We start from the raw sequence: 24,892 nt of genomic DNA, 5'->3' as shown, positions 1-24,892 counted from the left end.
CATGAATCAAATCGAACTGATTGCTCAGTTCGATAGGAGAAGAATTATTTTGAATGTTAGTGTTAGAAGGAATATCTGAACTCTCCAGCTTCCTTCTATTTTTCCGCGTTTTGGCAAGACGGTCTTGAAACCTTGTTTCTTAGAAGGAAATGGAGAATTCAGCGATTCCCCCTCCTCTTGTTTTTATTAATGCTCATTGCTGAGCGTGGAGACGTGACCTCGTGAGGTTTTTTTTTTCCAGAACGGTGTTCCTGCAGGATTATCATCGTTTGTCGGAATTTTATTTCCCCAAACGGGTTCAACGTAAAATGAAGCTACGGGTCCAAGAAAAGATCGTAACGGGATCAGTAGGTACAAATAGCGCTGAGAAGCACTGTTGAAATTAAAATTGCTTTGGATAGTATTAAAAACTTCCTCCAGCAAAGAGAGAAAAGAACCGCACAGCACGAAAGCACGATGCGGTTTGAGAACACTCGTTGTTTTGAGGATGTGTTTTCTTTCTTCTTATCACGGAACCGCGAAACAACTCACTTTATGGTCCCTTTCACTTAAATCCGCCCTTGCGTGGAAGAAGCCAAAAGTAAGAAAAATCCAAAAAAAAATCCGGTGAGTACTTTACCTTTACTCCCGTGATAAATTTTCACCCATTACGAGGTTTCACCAACTCAAATTTATGTTAGGTATTTTCACTCACCCGGGACTAGTATAGTGAAAACAACTCAAATTTGGCTTTTTCCACGGAACAGCACACGTTGGATTTATGCAGCTCTCTTTGTTTATAATATCATTCATGAGAGAGAAATTGAGAAAACTATCTACTATAGAGTTAAAATTTGAACCTCGTACTCAAAGTTAAGTTCTTTAAATTAACTTTTTTACGTTTTCTTTATTTTTTGTGTATGATCACAAGAGAATTGACCAACAGTTTGTACCTTTTATGTTATTTACCAACAATGTCAACTCATTTATTTCAAGTTGCTGGCGTCATCGGCAATAAATTCGTAAATTATTTCAATTAAATAACCAATGATGATTTTAGTGATTCATAAAACCGCCAAGTTATTGCCACCAATAGCAGTTCATTCATTTATTTAGTCTACATCTATGCAGACAACACTGAATCAACAATTTGACGCCACAATACACGGTTCGAGGCCGCATCTCTCCATCCTCGAATACGCCCCACGCTCGCCAAGTCGTTCTGCACCTGGTCTGCCCATCTCGCTCGCTGCGCTCCACGTCGTCTCGTACCTGCCGGATCGGAAGCGAACACCATCTTTGCAGGGTTGCTGTCCGGCATTCTTGCAACATGCCCTGCCCATCGTACCCTTCCGGCTTTAGCTACCTTCTGGATACTGGGTTCGCCGTAGAGCTGGGCGAGCTCATGGTTCATTCTTCGCCGCCACACACCGTCTTCTTGTACACCGCCAAAGATGGTCCTAAGCACCCGTCTCTCGAATACTCCGAGTGCTTGCAAGTCCTCCTCGAGCATTGTCCATGTTTCATGTCCGTAGAGGACTACCGGTCTTATTAACGTCTTGTACATGACACATTTGGTGCGGTGGCGAATCTTTTCGACCGCAGTTTCTTCTGGAGCCCGTAGTAGGCCCGACTTCCACAGATGATGCGCCTTCGTATTTCACGACTAACGTTGTTGTCAGCCGTTAGCAAGGATCCGAGGTAGACGAATTCCTCGACCACCTCGAAGGTATCCCCGTCTATCGTAACACTGCTTCCCAGGCGGACCCTGTCGCGCTCGGTTCCACCCACAAGCATGTACTTTGTCTTTGACGCATTCACCACCAGTCCAACTTTTGTTGCTTCACGTTTCAGGCGGGTGTACAGTTCTGCCACCTTTGCAAATGTTCGGCCGACAATGTCCATGTCATCCGCGAAGCAAATAAATTGACTGGATCTGTTGAAAATCGTACCCCGGCTGTTACACCCGGCTCTCCGCATGACACCTTCTAGCGCAATGTTGAACAACAGGCACGAAAGTCCATCACCTTGTCTTAGTCCCCGGCGCGATTCGAACGAACTGGAGTGTTCGCCCGAGATCTTCACACAGTTTTGCACACCATCCACCGTTGCTTTGATCAGTCTGGTAAGCTTTCCAGGAAGCTGTTCTCGTCCATAATTTTCCATAGCTCTACGCGGTCTATACTGTCGTATGCCGCCTTGAAATCAACGAACAGATGGTGCGTTGGGACCTGGTATTCACGGCATTTTTGAAGGATTTGCCGTACAGTGAAGATCTGGTCCGTTGTCGAGCGGCCGTCAACGAAGCCGGCTTGATAACTTCCCACGAACTCGTTCACTAATGGTGACAGACGACGGAAGATGATCTGGGATATCACTTTGTAGGCGGCATTAAGGATGGTGATCGCTCGAAAGTTCTCACACTCCAGTTTGTCGCCTTTCTTGTCGATGGGGCATATAACCCCTTCCTTCCACTCCTCCGGTAGCTGATCGTTTTCCCAGATTCTGACTATCAGTTTGTGCAGGCAAGTGGCCAGCTTTTCCGGGCCCATCTTGATGAGCTCAGCTCCGATACCATCCTTACCAGCTGCTTTATTGGTCTTTAGCTGTTGAATGGCATCCTTAACTTCCCTCAAGGTGGGGGCTGGTTGGCTTCCATCGTCCGCTGAACTGACGTAGTCATCTCCTCCGCTGCCTTGACTTTCATTGCCTGTACTCTCAGCGCCATTCAGATGTTCCTCGTAGTGCTGCTTCCACCTTTCGATCACCACACGTTCGTCCGTCAAGATGCTCCCATCCTTATCCCGGCACATTTCGGCTCGCGGCACGAAGCCTTTGCGGGATGCGTTGAGCTTCTGATAGAACTTGCGTGTATCTTGAGAACGGCACAGCTGTTCCATCTCCTCGCACTCCGCTTCTTCCAGGCGGCGTTTCTTCTCCTGAAAAAGGCGGGTCTGCTGTCTCCGCTTCCGTCTATAACGTTCCACGTTCTGCCGGGTACCTTGCTGCAGCGCGACCGCCCGCGCTGCGTCCTTCTCCTCCAGAATCTGTCTGCACTCTTCGTCGAACCAATCGTTCCGTCGACTTCGACCCATATACCCGACGTTGTTCTCCGCTGCGTCGTTAATGGCTGCTTTGACTGTATTCCAGCAGTCCTCAAGAGGGGCCCCATCGAGCTCACCCTCTTCCGGCAACGCTGCCTCGAGATGCTGCGCGTATGCAGTGGCGACATCAGGTTGCTTCAGTCGCTCTAGGTCGTACCGCGGCGGTCGTCGGTACCGAACATTGTTGATGACGGATAGTTTTGGGCGCAGTTTAACCATCACCAGATAGTGGTCAGAGTCGATGTTAGCGCCACGATATGTCCTGACGTCGATAATGTCGGAGAAGTGCCGTCCATCAATCAGAACGTGGTCGATTTGTGATTCTGTCTGCAGTGGCGATCTCCAGGTGTACCGATACGGGAGGCTGTGTTGGAAGTAGGTGCTACGAATGGCCATATTCTTGGAGGCGGCGAAATCAATTAGTCGTAGGCCGTTTTCGTTCGTCAGCCGGTGAGCGCTGAACTTTCCAATAGTCGGTCTAAACTCCTCCTCTTGGCCAACCTGAGCGTTCAAATCTCCTATGATGATTTTGACGTCGTGGCTTGGGCAGCTGTCGTACTCACGTTCCAGCTGCGCGTAGAATGCGTCCTTATCATCATCAGTGCTTCCGGAGTGTGGGCTATGGACGTTGATTATGCTGAAGTTGAAGAACCGGCCTTTGATCCTCAACCTGCACATTCTCTCGTTGATCGGCCACCACCCGATCACGCGCCTTTGCATGTCGCCCATCACTATGAAAGCTGTTCCCAGCTCGTGTGTGCTGCCGCAGCTCTGGTAGATTTTTTTTTCGCCGTGTACCATAGTCGATGGTCTGTGTACGTTCCGTATCGCAACTTTAACTGTGTTTTTCGTGTTGAACTGATTCGATTTTATTATTTTTCCTGTTTCGATTATAACTAATTACTGTGAAATCGTGCGTGGATGTTAAGTGTATATTAAATAAGTGTATAATAAACTATTGTGAAAACGATTAGTCGATCACGGTGTTGTGTTTACATCTTTCGTTTCACTGTTCCCTTGCTGCACTTTTTCGGCGACCGTACTTTCAAACTGTCCGTGCTTAGAGCATTTCCACCGTTGATTCATAAAGCAGAATAACACCAAACTAATTATGGAATCCGCCTGTGATCTTTGCGCCAAGCCCGTTAAAAACGATGAAGAATACATCTCTTGCATGGCATTCTGCGATAGAATGATCCATTTGAGGTGCTCTAGCATTAAATTAACGAAGACCTTCATAAATGTTATCAACTCGTATTCCAATTTGTTCTGGATGTGCGACGCTTGCGCGAAACTCATGAAATGTGCACGGTTCAAGTCTACTGTTTCTTCGCTCGGTAACACGATTGAGGCAATTACCGAGAGACATGAGATCGCCCATGCTGAACTCAAAGCGGAAATCGTAAAGCAGGGAAATCAGATCGCTCAGTTGTCGAAAGGCATCGCTCTTACTACTCCGAGTCGGTCCAGTCCGAGAACTCTCTTACGCCAACCACCTTTAAAACGACGTCGCGATGATAGCTTGCTCATCAGCAAATCTCTCGTTAGCGGTACTAGAGCAAGTGTTTGCTCTGTTTCTGCTGAGGTTCTTACTGTCCCTGAATCCGTCGAGCAGTTCTGGTTGTATCTCTCAAGAATACATCCTAGTGTGCAATGCGAGTCCATTGAAACTGATGAAAGAATGTGTCCAGTGCGAAGATCCCGTTAAGGTTATTCCGCTAGTGAAGAAAGGTGCCGATACCAGCAGAATGAGCTTCGTTTCGTTCAAGATCGGATTGGCCGTAAGACTAAAGGAAGTCGCACTCCGCCCAGACACCTGGCCGACAGGAATACTTTTCCGAGAGTTTGAGGACCTCTCAAAAAACCTATGGATGCCCCGTGTGAACACGCCGTCTGTCGTCATATCTCCAGACCCGAACGCCTCCCAGTTTCTGACTCCCACTTCCGGACAGGATCCGGCATGTTGATTGAAAACCACTGCGAAACCGCCCAACGTCCTTCCGTACGATGCCAAATCACCTCTCCTGAAGACTCCGCATCACCCAGACGCATCGTAGAAAGCTTATTGGAAGACCTTGATCACCCCAATCCAGTCCCAATCTCTGCTGCCTCCGATCATCATAGCTGTCTGGGTCCTACGATTGGTGGTGGAAAAAGGGCTTTCATCTTGCTTGCACAGGCAAGTGTTTTTTCTGATTACAGTTCTTCTCTGCGTGACGATTTTTCCTCCACCCAGGACCTAGGACCTCCACCTTCGTTGCCTCATGCTGCTCAAAACTCCAGCACCTCACCCGGTGGTGATTTCCATCGAGATTCGCATTCCTCTCTGCTGGTCCACAACGCAAGTCAACAAGCTTCCATTGGATCTCCAGGACGCCCCATGAAAAGCATTTTGGGAGAATTTCCCGGTTGCTCTAGTTCAGTCGCGCCTGTTGCAGCCAACGTTCTTCGAAGTCGTCCTGGCCCTGAACTTAGATGTGGATCGGGGAGCTCCCAACCTGCTATTGCAGGCAAGTACTCTTACATCCCTGAACCTTCACCGCCTGATGCCGTTCAAACTTCTAGAGCCCCTTTTGTGGATTCCAACCTCGTTTGCGTTGACGAAGTGCTGATATATTATCAGAACGCCGGTGGGATGAACTGTGATGTCGAACGATATCTTCTTGCCACGTCCGATGATTGCTACGATGTGATTGTGTTGGCTGAAACCTGGCTCGACTCCCGTACCCTATCTAGTCAGGTCTTTGGGCCCGAATACGAAGTTTTTCGCTGCGACCGTGGCCCCATGAACAGTCGCAAATCAACTGGAGGAGGCGTCCTAATCGCAGTGAATAAAAAACGGAAAGCAAGAGTTATTTACAACGACTTATGGGGATGTGTCGAGCAAGTATGGGTGCGCCTCCGGCTTTCCCATCGTTCGGTGTTCCTGTGTGCACTATACATACCTCCTGATCGTGTTCGCGATGATACACTGATCGAAGCTCACACACAATCAGTCTTGTCAGTGATAGAAATGACTAATGCTTCGGACGAAATCATCATTATCGGTGATTTCAATCTGCCAGGAATTTCGTGGAGTTCCTCCTGCAACGGGTTCCTTCACATAGATATGGAACGATCTTCATTACACAGTCACGCCTCCAAACTCCTCGATTACTACAGCACAGCCACGTTACGTCAAATCAATCACGTTACCAACGAAAATAATCGCAGCTTGGATCTGTGTTTTGTTAGCGCTCAGGACGCTGCTCCGCTAATTTTGCATGCTCCATCACCGTTAGTTAAAGTAGTTAACCATCATCCTTCGTTGATACTCAAGCTGAACAACACGCGAGCCAATGTTGTTGCATCGATCGAGCCCATAATCTACAATTTCCATAACGCCGATCATCATAGCATTGCTGAGTTCTTTGCTACATTGGACTGGGTTGACATTCTTGGCGGTTGTGATGCAGAGAATGCGGCATTGACTTTATCGCATATTATTGGACACGTGATTGAAAGACATGTTCCTAAGAAAATCGTCGCTCCTTATAGTTGTCCTTGGCAGACCCGTCAGCTTCGTAGAATGAAAACTGCTAAAAGAGCTGCTCTCAAGCGCTATTCCAAACACGGTTCCTTATCGTTGCGTGAGCAATACAAAAATTAAACTCTGCGTACAAGATTGTTAGCCGACTCTGTTTTTCTCAATATCAGCAAAATATACAGCAAAACTTGAGGACCAGGCCTAAAACGTTCTGGAAGTACATAAATGAACAAAGGAAACAAGCTGGGCTCCCTACAACAATGACTCTGGACGAGGAAGTGGCCTCTACACCCCAATCCATCTGTCAGCTATTTGCCGACAAGTTTGTGAGCACCTATTGTAACGAAGTCATCTCTGATGTCACAATCGCTGAGGCTGCTAACAACGTTCCTGCAGTCTGGATCACTTGGGCCACGTTTTTCGTAGATGTAGAAATGATCCGTAGAGCTAACTCGCAGTTAAAATCATCCATGAGTCCAGGTCCGGATGGCATTCCGTCTGCGTTCTTGAAAAGGCACATCGAACTTCTGCTCGCTCCCTTTCAATTGATTTTCAACAAATCGCTATCCAGTGGACTTTTTCCGTCCGTGTGGAAAACCGCTACAATGTTTCCCGTGTACAAGAAGGGTGATCGAAAAGATGTCAACAATTATCGCGGCATCTCATCCTTGTGCGCTGCATCCAAATTATTCGAGCTAGTTATAACAGAACCACTCATATCTCACTGTAAGCAACATCTGAGTGCCGATCAACATGGGTTCATCTCAGGCAGATCTACGACCACTAATCTTTTGTGCCTAACTTCGAGCATTACCGACAGCTTTGTGCAGAAAGCACAAACGGACGTTGTATATACGGACCTATCTGCTGCTTTCGATAAAATTAACCACGCTATCACGGTTGCAAAATTGGAAAGATTTGGCATTGCTGGTTATCTTTTGCGCTGGTTCCATTCATATCTCACCGGACGGAGACTGTCTGTTACGGTAGGCAATTCTCAGTCCACTGAATTTTTGGCAACCTCAGGCATTCCTCAGGGAAGCCATCTTGGCCCTTTGATATTCCTCTTGTATTTCAACGATGTAAACAATGTGCTTCGAGGACCGCGACTGTCGTATGCGGATGATATGAAGCTCTATGCACTAATTCGGTCTATCCCTGACGCAATGGACCTACAACAAGATATTAATTCAATTGCGGCTTGGTGCACATTGAACCGGATGGTTGTCAATCCTAGCAAATGTTCCGTGATCTCTTTCACTCGTGTACATCAGCCAATAATTTACAACTATGAGCTCAATGGAATCGTGATGCAACGTGTGAACTGTATAAAGGATCTTGGTGTTATTCTAGATACGCAGCTAACATTCAAGCATCATGTCTCTTACGTGATCGAGAAGGCTTCTAGAACATTAGGATTCATCTTTCGCGTCGCCAAGGGTTTCACCGATGTTTATTGCTTGAAATCACTGTACTGTTCGCTGGTTCGATCTACGCTGGAATATTGTTCCGCTGTATGGCATCCTAATTACCAGAACGGATCAGTAAGAATTGAATCTGTTCAACGCCGCTTCATTCGTTTTGCTCTTCGGTTGCTTCCATGGCGAAACCCATTCCGGTTACCAAGTTATAGCAGCCGTTGTCAATTGATTAATCTTGAAAGCCTACAATTGCGGAGGCACATTGCACGGGCCATAGTCGTTGCTGATACGCTCCAAGGCAGAATCGACTGCCCTGAAATTCTGGAATCAGTAAACTTGAACGTTCGACCTAGGGCACTGCGAAATAACGGAATGCTGAGGATACCTTTTCGAAGAACGAATTACGGACAACGTGGAGCGATGGTGGGTCTCCAGCGGGCATTCAACGAGGTTGCCACATGTTTTGATTTTAATCTATCCAGACAGACGATTCGTCGTAATTTTACAAGGGCTTATTCTGCCATGTTTCATAATTAACGATGATTTTATTATAATTACTTTTATTAGTATTAATTAGGATAAGCATCATTAGGACCTAAGTTGTCTGTTGATGAATCAAACAATAAAGAACTTAAAGATGGTATGATTACCTCTAAACGTTCGCACCATTGATCCCTTCCAACAAACCTCCTGCAGCGCTACGATGCCGAATCCACGGTCCTTGAGCACATCGGCGAGTATGCGTGTGCTCCCGATGAAGTTGAGAGATTTGCAGTTCCACGAACCGAGTTTCCAATCGCTAGTCCTTTTTCGTCGCAGTGGTCTTCGCCGATGGTTCCGGTCCGTACTCTCTTGTTGATTGTTCGTTGCTTATGATTTTTAAAGGCTGGCTTGCAGGGCCTGACACATTTCCGGAGGACCATGGTGCACAGTTTCACTTAGAGTCCCTCGCTGGCACTCGTACGATGATCAGCCGCCCCTAACATGGAGAACAGACGCTGTTGTGAGCCGATCCTGACATGGAGAACAGACGCTCAATAAAATTTGCACCTCCGGAGAGGACCATAGTTCCCACCGGGGTTGGTTACCCGATCTTCCCTAAGGTTGCTCGTATCCCGGCCAGCACCGCGGGGAGGTAGGGATAGGAGTTGCTGGGTAAGAGGCTAAGGACCGCGAGATGGGGTCTATTTTATTCCTTCAGGTACGCGAAGTACCAATGGTACGCTTTACCCAGCATTTGCCGTGCCACCAATAGCAGTTACACATGTTATTAAAACCCAACTTCCATCTGCTGGACTCCATCCCCTAATGAAATTGTCAATTTATTCGCTGCTCTGACTGTAATCCTCTGCTCTGATAGTTAACATTCCGCAGATGAGATCCCACGAAACCCGAGCCATTTCGGCTTGTGGGAGAGAGTGCGACTTCCACACAAAGTCTAGCAATAAACGATTCACAAACACACAGCAATTCTATCCCGTGCCATCCCATCTCTTCTCCGCACCACCATAATCATTGCGGTTCACCATCCAGTAAAGCACACCTCCTTAAGTAGGATCTACCGTACTTAAACCACACCGCGCCCCAAACACAGTGCCTCACGGGGAACGACATCCCAACCGCAAACCGACTCCAGCCCAGCGACAAGCTGGAGAGAACCGGGCAGCTCGTATTCCCCATCTACGGACTGTAAAATCATCTCCACACCCATTATGACAAGACATGATGGCAGTACTTCGGGCGGTCATCCCTACTAAAGTCATCTATTTTATTTCAATTTGCGTTTTCGGACGGTCCCTTTCCTCTTTAACGAGAAGATGGGACCGAAGGAAAGCACTTTGAGAAGCTGTGACACTAAAAATCTTCTCTCGTCGTCGTGATTGTCGTTAGGAATGTACGGGAGCAAGCAGGCGGAAATAAAATTTGTAAATTATATTAACAAAGTCAATGAGTAGCGTTCTTTTTATTTCAGGCGAATAAAGTCTCCTCGTTTAACACGTGAACAAGTTTATGCACTAAATTCGAAAGCGAAAGCTTCCAAATTCGAAGAAAAACGTCGGTTCAGAGCACTGATCTTTAAAAACAATGACCCACCAAATTCGTTGGTAGCTATAAATTTTCAGACCGAGAAGTATTTCAGTCGACTGGAGTAATTGGAGTAATTATTTGAAAACCCTTCAAGACCCGAGTCACAAAATAATTTCAATGGAATGTCAAGTAAATAAAGACTGAACGAATGAATATTTTCAAGTTATTTCCAAATGCTCAGAAGCATTACAGATGATGGATTACCCGGACGGAAGAAAAAGCATCAGGTGCACTCGCCAAAAAGAACCTTTATCGAAAGAAAAATGAACGACCATCAGTTTGCATTAGCCTCCAATTCGTCATCGCTACCGCAACGGATTTTGAGCCTGATGTGCCTTCTTCCTGTCCCTTACCTCCTATCCGAAATCCACGACCCGCCATTCGTCCCATCTAATCCTTTCTATATTGGAAAAATTTTCTTCCAGATCTACCCGTCTATTGCGTTTGCCGGCTCTCGCCGAAAAATATGCTAAATATAGCTTGAACATAAATGTAAATATCTTTCTGCCTCTGACACAATCTGAACTGATTTCGGCAGGAACCAGCTAGAGGACATTCTGATCCATCGGAACACAAAAGTGATAATAATCCTGCTTTTTTCGAGGAGATGTTTTCCAATTCATGGAACGTTCCTTCGGATATCGGCTTCTCTGAACCTTCTGGGAAAATATGTGAAATAAACAACGACCCAAACATAATAAAATTCATATGAAATTTCACTTTTGTTCCTCGTTAGGCAACTTTAACATCATACAAATATCGTAGATTTAGTTTTAGCATTTGGATGAATGGCAGAACAGTGTTTTGATCATTATTCCAGAGCGTAGATCTAATTAATTTCACATATTTGTATTAAGAACGACCAAGGTAGTTAACAAATAAGCCCTCTGTTTTGGCTTCTCTGGTCATAGAATTTAAAAAAGCGGAGTGATTCTTCTGCATCCGACGTTTCAACCCTTGATTTGGACTTTTAAATTCAATGACCAGAAAAGTAAAAACAGTGAGATTATTTATTAATTTCACAATAGCCAAAATTAGACCAAAGTTAGTCCGAGTTGAATGAAAAAAGAAGTTTAAAGAAAGATGTAAGAAGTAAGAAGAATTTAACAACATTTCCCACTTTACAAACCTTAAATCACCTGAAATATGTGCTTTCCCGTAAAAAAAATCGACGGACTTAATTCCGTGAAAAAGGAATAACAACGAGGAAAAACGCAAACCGTTGGTGCTCGTTATGTCAGAGCTTGTAAATTTGTCTCATTTTGTCGTTTTTCTTCCGGTGGGGTGCACGCGCAAACAGAGGATTATCACATAATGATTTCACTGGCTGGCTGAGTGCTGAGCTGGTGACTTTGTGCCAAAAACACTTACCTTCGCAACGCTAATGGTTGAATAATGGGTGTTACATCGGCTAGGGCGATGCGTTGGCCGAAACCGGTGGAATCTGCAACGGTAGAAAGAACGGGTAGAAAATTTCATTATCTCGGCAATCGTCAGAATAGGAGATTTAATTGAATTGAAAGGAGAAAAAAAGCTGAATCCCCGACACCAAGTGAGTGAATAAATTTGCATTTGCAAATGAGTACATTTTTTGTTGCTTTGTCCACGATAACTTCAACCAAGTTTGCTCAGTATGCTAATCGTCGAACGTATAGTTGCGTATGAATAGAAATGATTCTTTAATTACAGAACCCTTCTCTTCTCACAGATAAACAGACGCTTGTTTTAAGTTCGGCCTGGGAATGGATTTTTCAACCGCGAAAATTAAGAGCAACCTGCCGTGCACAGAATTCGTTCAGGTCGTACGTCTAATTTTCTGTGCTTTTCTCTATCAACACTCGTTGGATCCCACCATGCCAACACAACCTCACAATGGTGCTGACTGGTTCCATGGTGGTTATGGCGGGTAAGCTGAATTTTAATGGCGCTAAACAAGAACCGGACCTTCTGACTTTTAATTTGTAGTCTCTTCGGTGCTGAGTTCAAGCTTCTCTGTCTCACAAAGCTGTTGGAACGCATCTTGATTGCCGTTGACTGAATTCAATGAAAGTGCGACCACGCACTCACACCGGGCCCACTCATGGAAACATGCCGGAAATTTGTATGCAAATTTGCACCGCTGTGCCGGAGGACGGCTATTGCTTTCAGTGGCCGGAATCCGGACAAAACTTCAGGCTTGTGTGGTATCCAGACACTGTAATGGTGTGATTAAAATATCGGCAGGGTAAATGAAAGATTTTGAAAAGGTGAGGCTATTTAATTTAAGTGTAGAGCCTGTAAAACAAATATAGTAATCTCTCCATTAACATGGATATCTTAACTGCCTTAAAAGCTAACTGTCAAAATTAACTTTCCTTAAAGCCTAGTACGCAGTTCTAAAGGAAAAAGGTCAAGGAAAATTTGATCAAATTACCAAAGTAATTTTGACGATTTGTAAATACAGTCGATAAAGTAGGCGAAGCAATAATGTTTTGTCTGTCATCAAGCAGGTAAGAACTTGTAAATAAATAGCGGCAACTTTTTTTTCTTAAAATTTTCATCTCTTGTAGCATCCCCTCGCTCGTTCCGACGTAAAATGTCTTTCGCTGAATGACACGGAAAGGCGGAAAGTAAAAGTGCTATGCAATGGAATGCTAATCTAATCCAAAAATCAAAATAACTCTGTCCACCGCATCGAGCAGCCTCTCGGTGATCAGTTCATCCCACTCCGTATTTGCTCACCATAGATCCTGGATTTATATTTGCCAAGGATAATGATGGCCAGGTCATTCAGCACATCCGCTTCGAATCATTATCAAGTTCCGTTCTAAAAAATCAAGACGTAACTTATTGTGAGATACTGGAATTTATAAAATTCAAAGCTCGAAAACCAGAAAAAATATGATTAAAAATCAAACAAAATTACTGATAAAGCAATGTTATAGATAATTTATAATGAAACAAATTGACTATTCATTAATTGATCATTAACTTTAAGGTTAATCAGCCAATAATCTTTCCCCGGCCCCTTGCCGCTAATTGTGCTGCAAAAAGCCTGCACCGTGTCCCACTTCTGGTAGGCCAGATAATCTCCACTCGTCCAAGAATGTGTATACCGAATGGTTATGCAACGTTACTGGAAGAATACCTTCCACTTCCTTCATATTGCTAGCTGATTGTTGCATGCCGTCTTGTCTATCTGGTAACGTTTCGATACCTGAAGGTGTTCCGTGATGTTCCACGGACTCTACACTGCCGATGTCGTCTTGATCTCCCTTTTCTAATACTATAGGGAAATTCCCACAGGCGGAATTATGCTTCTAGTACTGTTTGCACAAGATACAACTCCGATTGCTACAAGTTCTGCCTCCCAGTTTACACGTTCTTGAATGCGTCATTCAAAGGGCTAGGCCATTGATGAGGGCTCGAAAAAATGTTATTTTACTTAAATTATAGTCTAGGTTCTGAAGAATACAATACGAGACAATCGGAACACTTCCTTCGTTTTTTTTGGGGCATGCAAAAAAATCCAAAATTCATCTTCAATCACGTTTTTCTCCAAATCGTTTATTTTTTTATTCGGGGGGAAGCGACGTAAATGACTGGTTAATCGATTGGATCTTTTTATAATTTGTTCTACATACTGTTTTCTAAGACAGAACTAGAACTCTGCTCATATCGATGATGAATCATTTTCAATCAGTGGTGATAGCGTAACGCCGTTGGGGATCGGCGGCGTGGATCAGCATGAACTTATTTAATGCAATAAAAATCATCCGAAATTTCTCCGGAAGCTTCTTCAGAAATTCATCTAAAAGACACTCTAGGAATCCCTCCAGAAGTTCCTTCAGAAATTCTTCCGGAAGTTCCTTCGTGAAAGATACTTCCGGTAGATTCTTCAGGAATTCAACGGAAAATTCTTGCGGATTTTCCTTCTGAACCTGCTTCGGAAGTTTCTTCAGGAATTCTTCCAGAAGTTTTTTCAGGAATTTCTCCGGAAGTTCCGTTACGAATAATTCTGGAAGTCCATTCAGAAATTCCTCATGAAATTCCTCCTGTAATTCCTTTAAAATGTTCCTTCAGGAATTCCTGCAGACATTCATCCGGAAGCTCCGTCAGAAATTTCTCCGAAGCATTTCCAGAAATTCCTCGGGAAGTTCCATTCTCCAGGAATTCTTTCGAAAGTTCCTCCAGAAATTCCTCTGTAAGATCCTGCATGAATTGATGCAGAAATTACGTCCTCGGGAAGACCAATGCTTCCTCGGGAAGCTCCTACAGAAAATCCTCGGGAAGTTCTTTCAGAAGTTGCTCCAAAAAATCCCTTGAAAGATCCTCTCGAAAGTTCCTTCAAGTAATTCCTTGAGACTCTCATTCAGGTATTCCCCCTGGAAGTTCCTCCAGGAAGTTCCTCCAGGAATTCCTCCGGAAGTTCCTTCAGGTATTCCTCCGGGAGTTCCCCCAGGAATTCCTCCGGAAGTTCCTCCAGGAATTCCTGCGGAAGTTCCTCCAGGAATTCCTGCGGAAGTTCCTCCAGGAATTCCTGCGGAAGTTCCTCCAGGAATTCCTGCGGAAGTTCCTCCAGGAATTCCTGCGGAAGTTCCTCCAGGAATTCCTCCGGAAGTTCCTCCAGGAATTCCTCCGGAAGTTCCTCCAGGAATTCCTCCGAACGTTCCTCCAGGAATTCCTCCGGAAGTTCCTCCAGGAATTCCTCCGGAAGTTCCTCCAGGAATTCCTCCGGAAGTTCCTCCAGGAATTCCTCCGGAAGTTCCTCCAGGAATTCCTCCGGAAGTTCCTCCAGGAATTCCTCCGGAAGTTCCTCCAGGAATTCCTCCGGAAGTTCCTCCAGGAATTCCTCCGAAGTTCCTCCAGGAATTCCTCCGAAGTTCCTCCAGGAATTCCTCCGGAAGTTCCTCCAGGAATTCCTCCGGAAGTTCCTCCAGGAATTCCTCCCAGAAGTTCCTCCAGGAATTCCTCCGGAAGTTCCTCCAGGAATTCCTCCGGAAGTTCCTCCAGGAATTCCTCCGGAAGTTCCTCCAGGAATTCCTCCGGAAGTTCCTCCAGGAATTCCTCCGGAAGTTCCTCCAGGAATTCCTCCGGAAGTTCCTCCAGGAATTCCTCCGGAAGTTCCTCCGGGAATTCCTCCAGAAGTTCCTCCAGGAATTCCTCCAGAAGTTCCTCCAGGAATTCCTCCGGAAGTTCCTCCAGGAATTCCTCCGGAAGTTCCTCCAGGAATTCCTCCGGAAGTTCCTCCAGGAATCCCTCCGGAAGTTCCTCCAGGAATCCCTCCGGAAGCTCCTCCAGGAATTCCTCCGGAAGTTCCTCCAGGAATTCATCCGGTAGTTCCTCCAGGAATTCATCCGGAAGTTCCTCCAGGAATTCCTCCAGGAATTCCTTTAAGAATTCCTCCGGAAATTCCTCCAAGAATTCCTCCGGAAGTTCCTCCAAGAATCCCTCCGGAAGTTCCTCCAGGAATTCCCCCGGAAGTCCCTCCAGGAATTCCTCTGGAAGTTCCTCCAGGAATTCCTCCGGAAGTTCCTCCAGGAATTCCTCCGGAAGTTCCTCCAGGAATTCCTCCGGAAGTTCCTCCAGGAATTCCTCCGGAAGTTCCTCCAGGAATTCCTCCGGAAGTTCCTCCAGGAATTCCTCCGGAAGTTCCTCCAGGAATTCCTCCGGAAGTTCCTCCAGGAATTCCTCCGGAAGTTCCTCCAGGAATTCCTCCGGAAGTTCCTCCAGGAATTCCTCCGGAAGTTCCTCCAGGAATTCCTCCGGAAGTTCCTCCAGGAATTCCTCCGGAAGTTCCTCCAGGAATTCCTCCGGAAGCTCCCCCAGGAATTCCTTCAAAAGAAAGATCCTTCAGGAATTTCTCCGGAAGTTCCTCCAGGAACTACTCCAAAAGTTTGTTCATGAATTCCTCCGAAAGTTTCTCCAGAAAAATTTCCGGAAGTTCCTTCAGGAATTCCTCCAGAAGTTCCATCAGGAATTCCTCTGGAAATTCCTCCGAAACTTGTCATAAGACGAGTTTGTACAATCCCATTGAATTCCACCATGAAAGTTCTTTCAAGAATCCCCCCGGAAATTCCACGAGAATTTCTTCAAGAAGTGTCTTTTGGAATTCCCCCGGAAGTTTAGGAATTCCTCTATTAGTTTCTTTTGAAATGCACTCGGGTGTTCCCATATGAATGCTTTCGAAAGTTCACTTAGGCATTTCCCAGAAGTTCTTGGAGGAGTTCCTTACGGAGATAAACCAGGAATTATTTCGGAAGTTCTGACAGGAATTCTTCAGGAAGATCTTTCCAGAAAACCTCAGAAAGTTCCTCGTGGAATTGCCTGGGTAGTTCCTTCGAGTGTTTTTCGGGAAGTTTCTTCATGAATTATACCAGAAATTCCTTTAGGAGTTCCTCCAAAGCTCCATGAGGAATTTCTTTGAAAGGTATGTGGAAATTCACTCGGAAGATCTTGTACTCAAAAAGTTCTCATCGGGAAATTCATCCGTAAATACCTGCAAACATTTTTCTGGAAATTCTTCCTCGGGAAGCTCTTCCAGAGAAACCTCCGGAAGTTGATCCAAGCACATCTCTGGTAGAGTCTGCAACAATTCTTCCAGAAATTTCTCCAAGAATTACTCGGAAAGATCCTACAGGTACTTCTCGAGAAGCTGCTCCAGAAATTTATTGGGAATTTCTTGAAGGATATCCTCGAACAATTATCGGAGGAACTTCACGAAGAATTCTTAGAGGGATTGCTGTAAGTTCTTCCGACGGAGTTCTTAGAGTAAATCCATGAGGAATTCCTGGAGGAACTTCCGGAGGAATTCCCGGAGGAACTTCCGGAGGAATTCCCGGAGGAACTTCCGGAGGAATTCCCGGAGGAACTTCCGGAGGAATTCCCGGAGGAACTTCCGGAGGAATTCCCGGAGGAACTTCCGGAGGAATTCCCGGAGGAACTTCCGGAGGAATTCCCGGAGGAACTTCGGAGGAATTCCCGGAGGAACTTCCGGAGGAATTCCCGGAGGAACTTCCGGAGGAATTCCGGAGGAACTTCCGGAGGAATTCCCGGAGGAACTTCCGGAGGAATTCGGAGGAACTTCGGAGGAATTCCGGAGGAACTTCCGAGGAATTCGGAGGAACTTCCGGAGGAATTCCGGAGGAACTTCCGGAGGAACTTCCGGAGGAATTCCGGAGGAACTTCGGAGGAACTTCCGGAGGAATTCTCGGAGGAACTTCCGGAGGAATTCCCGAAGAAACTTCCGAAGGAATTCCTGGAGTAACTTTCGAAGGAACTCCCGGGGGAACTTCCGGAAGATTTCCCGGGGTAACTTCGGGAGGAATTCCCGGGGGAACTTCCGGAGGAATTCCCGGAGGAACTTCCGGAGGAATTCCGGAGGAACTTCCGGAGGAATTCCCGGAGGAACTTCCGGAGGAATTCCGGAGGAACTTCCGGAGGAATTCCCGGAGGAACTTCGGAGGAATTCCGGAGGAACTTCCGGAGGAATTCGGAGGAACTTCCGGAGGAATTCCGGAGGAACTTCCGGAGGAATTCCGGAGGAACTTCGGAGGAATTCCCGGAGGAACTTCGGAGGAATTCGGAGGAACTTCCGGAGGAATTCCGGAGGAACTTCGGAGGAATTCGGAGGAACTTCCGGAGGAATTCCGGAGGAACTTCCGAGGAATTCCGGAGGAACTTCCGGAGGAATTCCCGGAGGAACTTCCGGAGGAATTCCCGGAGGAACTTCCGGAGGAATTCCCGGGAACTTCCGGAGGAATTCCCGGAGGAACTTCCGGAGGAATTCCCGGAGGAACTTCCGGAGGAATTCCCGGAGGAACTTCCGGAGGAATTCCCGGAGGAACTTCCGGAGGAATTCCCGGAGGAACTTCCGGAGGAATTCCAGGAGGAACTTCCGGAGGAACTTCCGGAGGAATTCCCGGAGGAACTTCCGGAGGAATTCCCGGATGAACTTCCGGAGGAATTCCCGGAGGAACTTCCGGAGAAATTTCCGGAGGAACTTCCGGAAGAATTTCCGGAGGAACTTCCGGAAGAATTTCCGAAGGAACTTCCTGAGGAATTTCCAGAGGAACTTCCGGAGGAACTTCCGAAGGAACTTCCGGAGGAATTTCCGGAAGAATTTCCGGAGGAATTCCCGGAGGAACTTCAGGAGGAATTCTCGGAGGAACTTCCGGAGGAACTTCCGGAGAAATTCCTGGAGGAACTTCCGGAGGAACTTCAGGAGGAACTTCCGGAGGAACTTCAGGAGGAACTTCCGGAGGAACTTCAGGAGGAACTTCAGGAGGAACTTCGGGAGGAACTTCAGGAGGAACTTCCTCCGGGATTTTTTCCGGAAGATTCTGCTGAAGTTCCTCCGGGAATTCCACCAAAAGTTCCACGTGGAATACCTCTGGATATTCCACCATAAATTCCTCCAGGAATTTTTCCGGAAGCTCTTCAGGGAATTCCCCCAGAAGTTTTTCGGGGAATTCTTCCGGAAGCTCCTCCAGGGATTCCTCCGGAAGATTGTCCAAGAATTCCTCCAGTTGTTCCTTATTTGTATATTTTGTCTTATTTGTCTTATTTGTCTCATTTGTTCTATTTGTCTTATTTGCTTTTTTTGTCTTATTTGTCTTAATCGTCTTATTTGTCTTATTTGTCTTATTTGTCTTATTTGTCTTATTTGGCTTATTTGTCTTATTTGCTTATTTGTCTTTTTATTCTTATTTTTCTTATTTGTCTTATTTGTCTTAAATGTCTTATTTGTCTTATTCGTCTTATTTGTCTTATTTATCTTATTTGTCTTATTTGTCGTTTTTGTCTTATTTATTTTATTTGTATTATTTGTCGTTTTTGTCTTATTTGACTTGGTTGGTTGAAGTAAAAAGTCTTTCCTTCAATATTTAATGCGGTCACATACTTTTATTACAGCAAAATGGTCGTTGGGAAATTTCAAAACTTTTGTCAGTTGAGTTTTGTGAAATTCGGTTCCTATATGCCTGCCAAATTTTCGGAAGAATTCCGTGACGAACTTCAAGAAGAGGTACTTGAAAGATCCGGAGGAATTTCCTGAATAACATCCAGAAGAAATCCTGCAAAGGAAGGAACTTTCCGAGAAATTCTTGGAGAAACTTCCAGAGAAACTCCTATACAAACGTACGGAGAAATTTCTCGAGGAATTTGAGGAGGAACTTTTGGAGGAATTCTTTGGGAAAGTTAAGGAGGAATTCCTGGAAGAACTGATCCAAAAAGTCGAATTGCTCTAGAAAATTCCGGAGAAATTCCTTAAGGAACTGACGAAATAACTTCTGAAGGAATTCCTGTAGAAACTTTTTTTTAGAAGTCGATACAGAATTGCGGAAAATTCATGCATGAAATTTCCCTGGAATATTCTATAGAAATATCCCTGAAAAAATCTTCCAGAAACTCTCCCGCTTTTCTACAATGAGCTTCTATGGAAATTACATGTTACAATATTCCTCGGATATTCGTTTTGAAATTTCCCCAGAAATCTCTTATGGTATGGTAATTCCTACTTGAACTTTTCCGGTTATCAGTTGGTTCCTTATTTGAACAGTAATAGCTTGCTAATACAAGAACAATCGGGATATCGGGAAGGACATTCTTGTGAGACCCCATTCAACTTAGTGTTAGCCTAATGAAAAAAATATGGAGCGTAAAGATACTATTATTGCTGTAGTTTTGGATCTTAAACGTGTTTGAGACAATTTCTAGGCCCTTATTGTTGGAAAAAATCAAGCGCTTCCTTTTTCAGACAGAATTTACGATGACATTTTTGTGGAAATTTTCTGATGGAGTTCCTGAAAGATTTCATGAAGCAATTCCTGGAAGAACTTTTGAACAAATTTCACAAGAAACTCGAGAAGGAATTCCTGGATGACTTTTTGAATAAATTCTTGAAGAAAATTTCGATGAAATTTAGGGTGAATTTCCTAATGAACATCCTCCTGACGAAGTTCTAGAAATATTTCCTAAAGAAATTCCAGGAGATATTCAAGAAGTTGAAGCGGATGAAGGAAGTTCATAAAAAATTTACAAACTAATTTCAAATGAAGTTTTCATATAATTTCAGATCGAAATACCAAAAGTGTTATAGTAGAAATTTCCTGGTGTTCTTGGAGCAATTCCTAAATTCCTGAAGAACAATCCTTACAATTTCTGAAATATGGAATGTCAGCTGGAATTATAAAAAAAAAGTTTTCCAAAGCATGCGTTGTAGTACAGATTGTGGTTGTAGAGCAAGAAATCACTTGAAAATAAAACTAATGAAACCTATTAACTTTCTTCAATAGGCATCGGCGTGGTATAAAAGTATCGGCGGCGTGGTCAGTTTTATTACGGTATCGCGTCGATTCATTTTTTGATTGAGTCTTATTTTATGGTGGTAATGATTGGCATTTTTGGCAGGCTAAATGCTGAGCGAGCATGGCATACCATTCATACTTTGTGTACTTGAAATAATCAATGCACTTACTGAATGCAACTCAGATAATCAACCCTGCTGGGAAATTTGGAACTTTCCGGAGGTGCAAATCTGATCGATCGCCTGCTCATGAAAAAGGTACTATTCACAACAGTGTCTGTTCGCCTTGTTAAAGTCAGCATAAAAACCTTCCAAGTTCCTTGGAGGGACCCTAGACAAATCTTTGAATTTTGATCCTTCGGAAATTTAGAAGAAGGTGTTAAAGCCCTGCTAGCCAGCCTTTAAAAAAAACTAAGCGAAAAATAATCAACTAGCAAATACGAACCGGAACAATCGCAAAAAAAACACAGCTACGATAACAATGGAAACAGCAAATCTTTTCTTCGAAAGCATACGCATAATTCCCATGTGGACCGCCGATTCGATATAGCTAATAGCTACTAATAGCATTGCAGGAGGTGTGTTGGAAGTGGTTTGATGCGAACGTTTAGAGGTAGCCTTACATCTACCAGATCTGCAACAAAACACCATCACACGATACTTAGGTTGACCAGGAGGAAGGGATTAGTCCAAGCATTGGAAAGTTCAGCGCCACCGACTGACAAACGCAAACGGCCTACAAATGATTGATTTCACCTCTTCCAGGAACACGGCCATGCGCAACGCTTCCTTCCATCTGTGTCAGTACGTCTAGAGATTACAACAATCTGAAAACAGGAGATCTGTAATAATTATTGAACAAAAACAAAAAACTATGTGAACAAAACAAAACGTCACTTTACTTGCGGAATAATGTATCAGTGCATTATTTCGCAAGGAACCATGACGGTTTGTGTTTTCTTCACAGCAAGCCGCCTGCTATTGCCAAATTATTCATTTTCCTTGCCAGCTCCGTACTGTTCAAGGAATGTCAGCAGCAAAATCATTCCTTGACTGCTACTTGTCCTATCTATTTGCACAGTACTTAAGAAGTCCATACCACCCTTAAACGCCGAAAATAGGAAATACAAAATAGAAAATCGAAAATGCGGTTGAAGAAAATAGTGCACACACACACGTCAAACGTCAAAACTGACCAATGCCCTCTGGGCTAAACATGTTTAGGACTCCAACCAAAGTCTCGTTTTGGATTGCAAAGCCGCGTTCCATTTTTTTCCAAAATTTTCTTCACTACCGATCATATTAGACTCCAAACCTCAGTTAATTTTAGGATGCACCTTGAAGCGCGGTCCGGGAAAGAAATCAATGATTGCTTGGATTTTTCTAGGGTTGTTTTGATCATCTTCGGATTATTCGTCCGTTAATTTTCGTAAAATGCTTGTTGATTAATTGTCGTAATGAGGCAATTTCCGAAAGCAATTCCTTTAAATATTATAGTAAACCGGAGGTAAGCCATGAAGTGATTGAAACAACATACCTGTAAACTACTCCTCCGAATATCAACGAGAAATGCAGCAGCTGTTGGAGTTAATTGGGACCCCTGCTTGTGGTATTTATTCGATTATTTGTGAGGATAGAGCTAATGGAACAGGAACAGTTTATTTGAAGCTGACATTAGCAAAACATTTGAAATTAAATAAAACTCTTTAAAATTTTTATAAATACCGTCGTTCGGGGTGACATTGGGCCTAGGGGGTAAGATTGGGCCAAAAACGAAAAATGTTTCAACTCCTTATATCTCAGAAACTGTTACGAATTTTGATGAAAACTTCAAACGGTTCGAAATTATATTAAAATTCACGTCTAGGAAATCACAAAACAAATTCCAAGAACTAATTGTGCTCGTACCATAATGCTTGGAATTTGAATGTAAAACTATTGATCGAATGAACCCGTATTAAAATAGTGTCAGTAATGCCCCACAAATCTATTACATAACTAGTTTTTAGATCGATGGATACCTGGTTATCATGTTACGATAATCTGTTGTTGTTTTATCGAATTTTATGAATATTTATATAGCGGTTCTGGTTTTTCTTAGCAACGAGTAGAGATGTCGCAAATTAATCGATTACTTCGATTAATCGATTCATCGTTGTGCTAATCGATTAATTTTGAATCGTTTATTACCCAACGATTAATCGATTCAATAATCGAGAGGAATCGTGAGTAATCGATTAGTTACTAATCGATTAATCAGAATTTTACGACATCATAAGGCTGTCGAAAATTATTTGATTATTTCGATTAATCGATTCATCGTTGTGATAATCGATTAATTTTGAATCGATTACTATACAATGATTAATCGATTCAATAATCGACAAGAATCAAGAGTAATCGATTAGTAACTAATCGATTAATCGGGATTTTACGACATCTCTAGCAACGAGCAATGCACGCTGAAAAGGGGTGAGATTGGGCCAAGCCTTTCGTTGAATTGCCATACATAGTTGGTACGAGCCGTAATGTAGGCAATTATTTTTAATGAACGATTAAATCGTTGCATCGTCACCGCTGAACTTTATTGTACTTGGCCCAATGTCACCCCCTATGAGGAGTGAGAATGGGCCAATTTTAAACAACATATAACTTTGAAGAATTACCCTAATTTATTATTTTTTCCCCACACAGTGGTAAATTCATTGTTCAAGCTTGTAGGGTAAAATGCCCAATAGTGGACCCCCTAGTAGCGAAATTTTGCTCTTCCTGGCATAAAGAGTGGAAATTCTTAAAATATTAATTTTGCGTGATATCTAATATCAAGCTCTGCATCTCCACTTCACGATTCATACATAAAACACTCAAATTCTCGACGTTATTCTTTGAAATTAACATTTTAAAGTCTGACTGAATTCGCCCTATAGTAGACCCTCTGAGGGTCCATAATTGGAAATTGCTTCCCTATAGTCGACACTTTATTTGATTTTTATGTTTCGTTTCGGGACGTTCTTCTTCCTTATTATGGACCCCCCAAAATATTCCTATAATTTTAAAGAATTGTAAATAAATCATCTAATTTTACTTTTCATAGCATTTCCAAAGCATGTAATCAAATCATAGGACTGTAAGGTTCTCCCGATGGAATTTCATAGCAGAATACATTAAGCTGTAATAATGTAAAAATGGCTGGAGGGTCCACTATTGGTTGGGGGTCCACTATAGGGCACTTTACCCTACCAAACTAATTAGAACTTGATTCCAATGTTAACTACTAGAGCATACCACATTTTGGCCTAATGACACGTTGGCGGTACATAGAACTTTTGTACATAGAACTCAATTTGATTCGTAAGTAAAGTGGATGCGTGTAAGCAATTCTTTGACGTTACTGAAGCACCACAATTCGAATATGTAGAATTCAATTCAAGTTTAGAATATCTTGTGCCAAGACTTAAAGCACAACACAAAGGCTATTGTGGATACGCACAAGACACAAGGATCTCTGCTCACCTGACACCAACTGCTTACCTATACGCTGATAAGCATTTGTGGGATGTCAAACTCTGGAATTGGTATGGCCAACGGTATTTGACAGATTGCTTTGATGAGGAATTATGATCCGCCATCAAAAATGTCCGCACAAGTCTAAAGATTGATAGCATAAGCAATACGTATTAAACACAGCAACCCATATGGTCTATCAGTTTGTTGACCTGTCATTGCACGAAATAACAGAAAACAAGTTAGGATCAAGTTGCATCAAAATCGGTAAAGTATTACTAAAATACCTTATATTTTTTTCTGCTTTTCACCAATAGTTGCGATTACTATACGAAAACAATGAGATTCGCAACCATAGGAAAACGAATTTCAAAATACCGCGACTATTGGAACACTTCAACAATAATTCGAGGTATGATTTTACGTAACAGTTACAGATTATGCTACGATAGGATCACTTACAGTGTGAAATATGATTGATGAGCCCTCGGACGCATACACCCAACCAGAGATTGCAACATTTTATTGCAATCTCGCATTAGTTTCGCGTACAGTTTGCCATAATTTGCGACATTATGCACAGATTGTATTAAGTAAACGGCAGGCCCTGGGGGCAGCAGGGACCATGTCCAAGGGCTTGACGACCCCTCCCCAGCTGTCTGCGAGTCAGGGGGTTATGCCTAGGAGGTGGTGGGGTTAACAGGGGGCTCTGTTAATTCCCTCCCAAAAACCACATATCCGCAAGCAAACCCTATCAAGCGACCGTGTGCCGCTTAAAGCCTACAAGCCCCTAACCCCGAATCCCAAGGTGTCAGGCGACCCGTGCCGATGGGATGAATGACCTGGGGGGTGAAACAATTAGCCAGGTCGTTAACGGAGCCTGTGGAGGTTCCACAGAGTGAGGGCTGCTTCGGCGGCAAGCGGGTGGCAGTGGGTGGTACCCACACACCCCCAAGTGGTGCACATGTGGTGCAAGCGAATGGGA

At 44.0% G+C, this 24,892-nt stretch overlaps 1 protein-coding gene across 2 annotated transcripts in view; it reads right to left on the bottom strand.

The window, feature by feature from the left end:
* LOC134225421 (uncharacterized) overlaps nt 1–24,892 on the bottom strand; it is an 850,799-nt gene that overhangs the window by 567,594 nt on the left and 258,313 nt on the right. For both annotated transcript variants that reach the window (XM_062705490.1, XM_062705489.1), the window contains one exon: nt 11,490–11,562. The gene's annotated coding sequence lies outside the window, so the exon portion shown is untranslated. The remainder of the gene's footprint in view (nt 1–11,489; nt 11,563–24,892) is intronic.

The sequence above is a fragment of the Armigeres subalbatus genome, chromosome 3, assembly GCF_024139115.2.
Source record: "Armigeres subalbatus isolate Guangzhou_Male chromosome 3, GZ_Asu_2, whole genome shotgun sequence".
Taxonomy (NCBI): Eukaryota; Metazoa; Arthropoda; class Insecta; order Diptera; family Culicidae; genus Armigeres; species Armigeres subalbatus.
The sequence above is the reverse complement of the archived record's forward strand: the minus strand, read 5'-3'. Positions and strand labels throughout refer to the sequence as shown.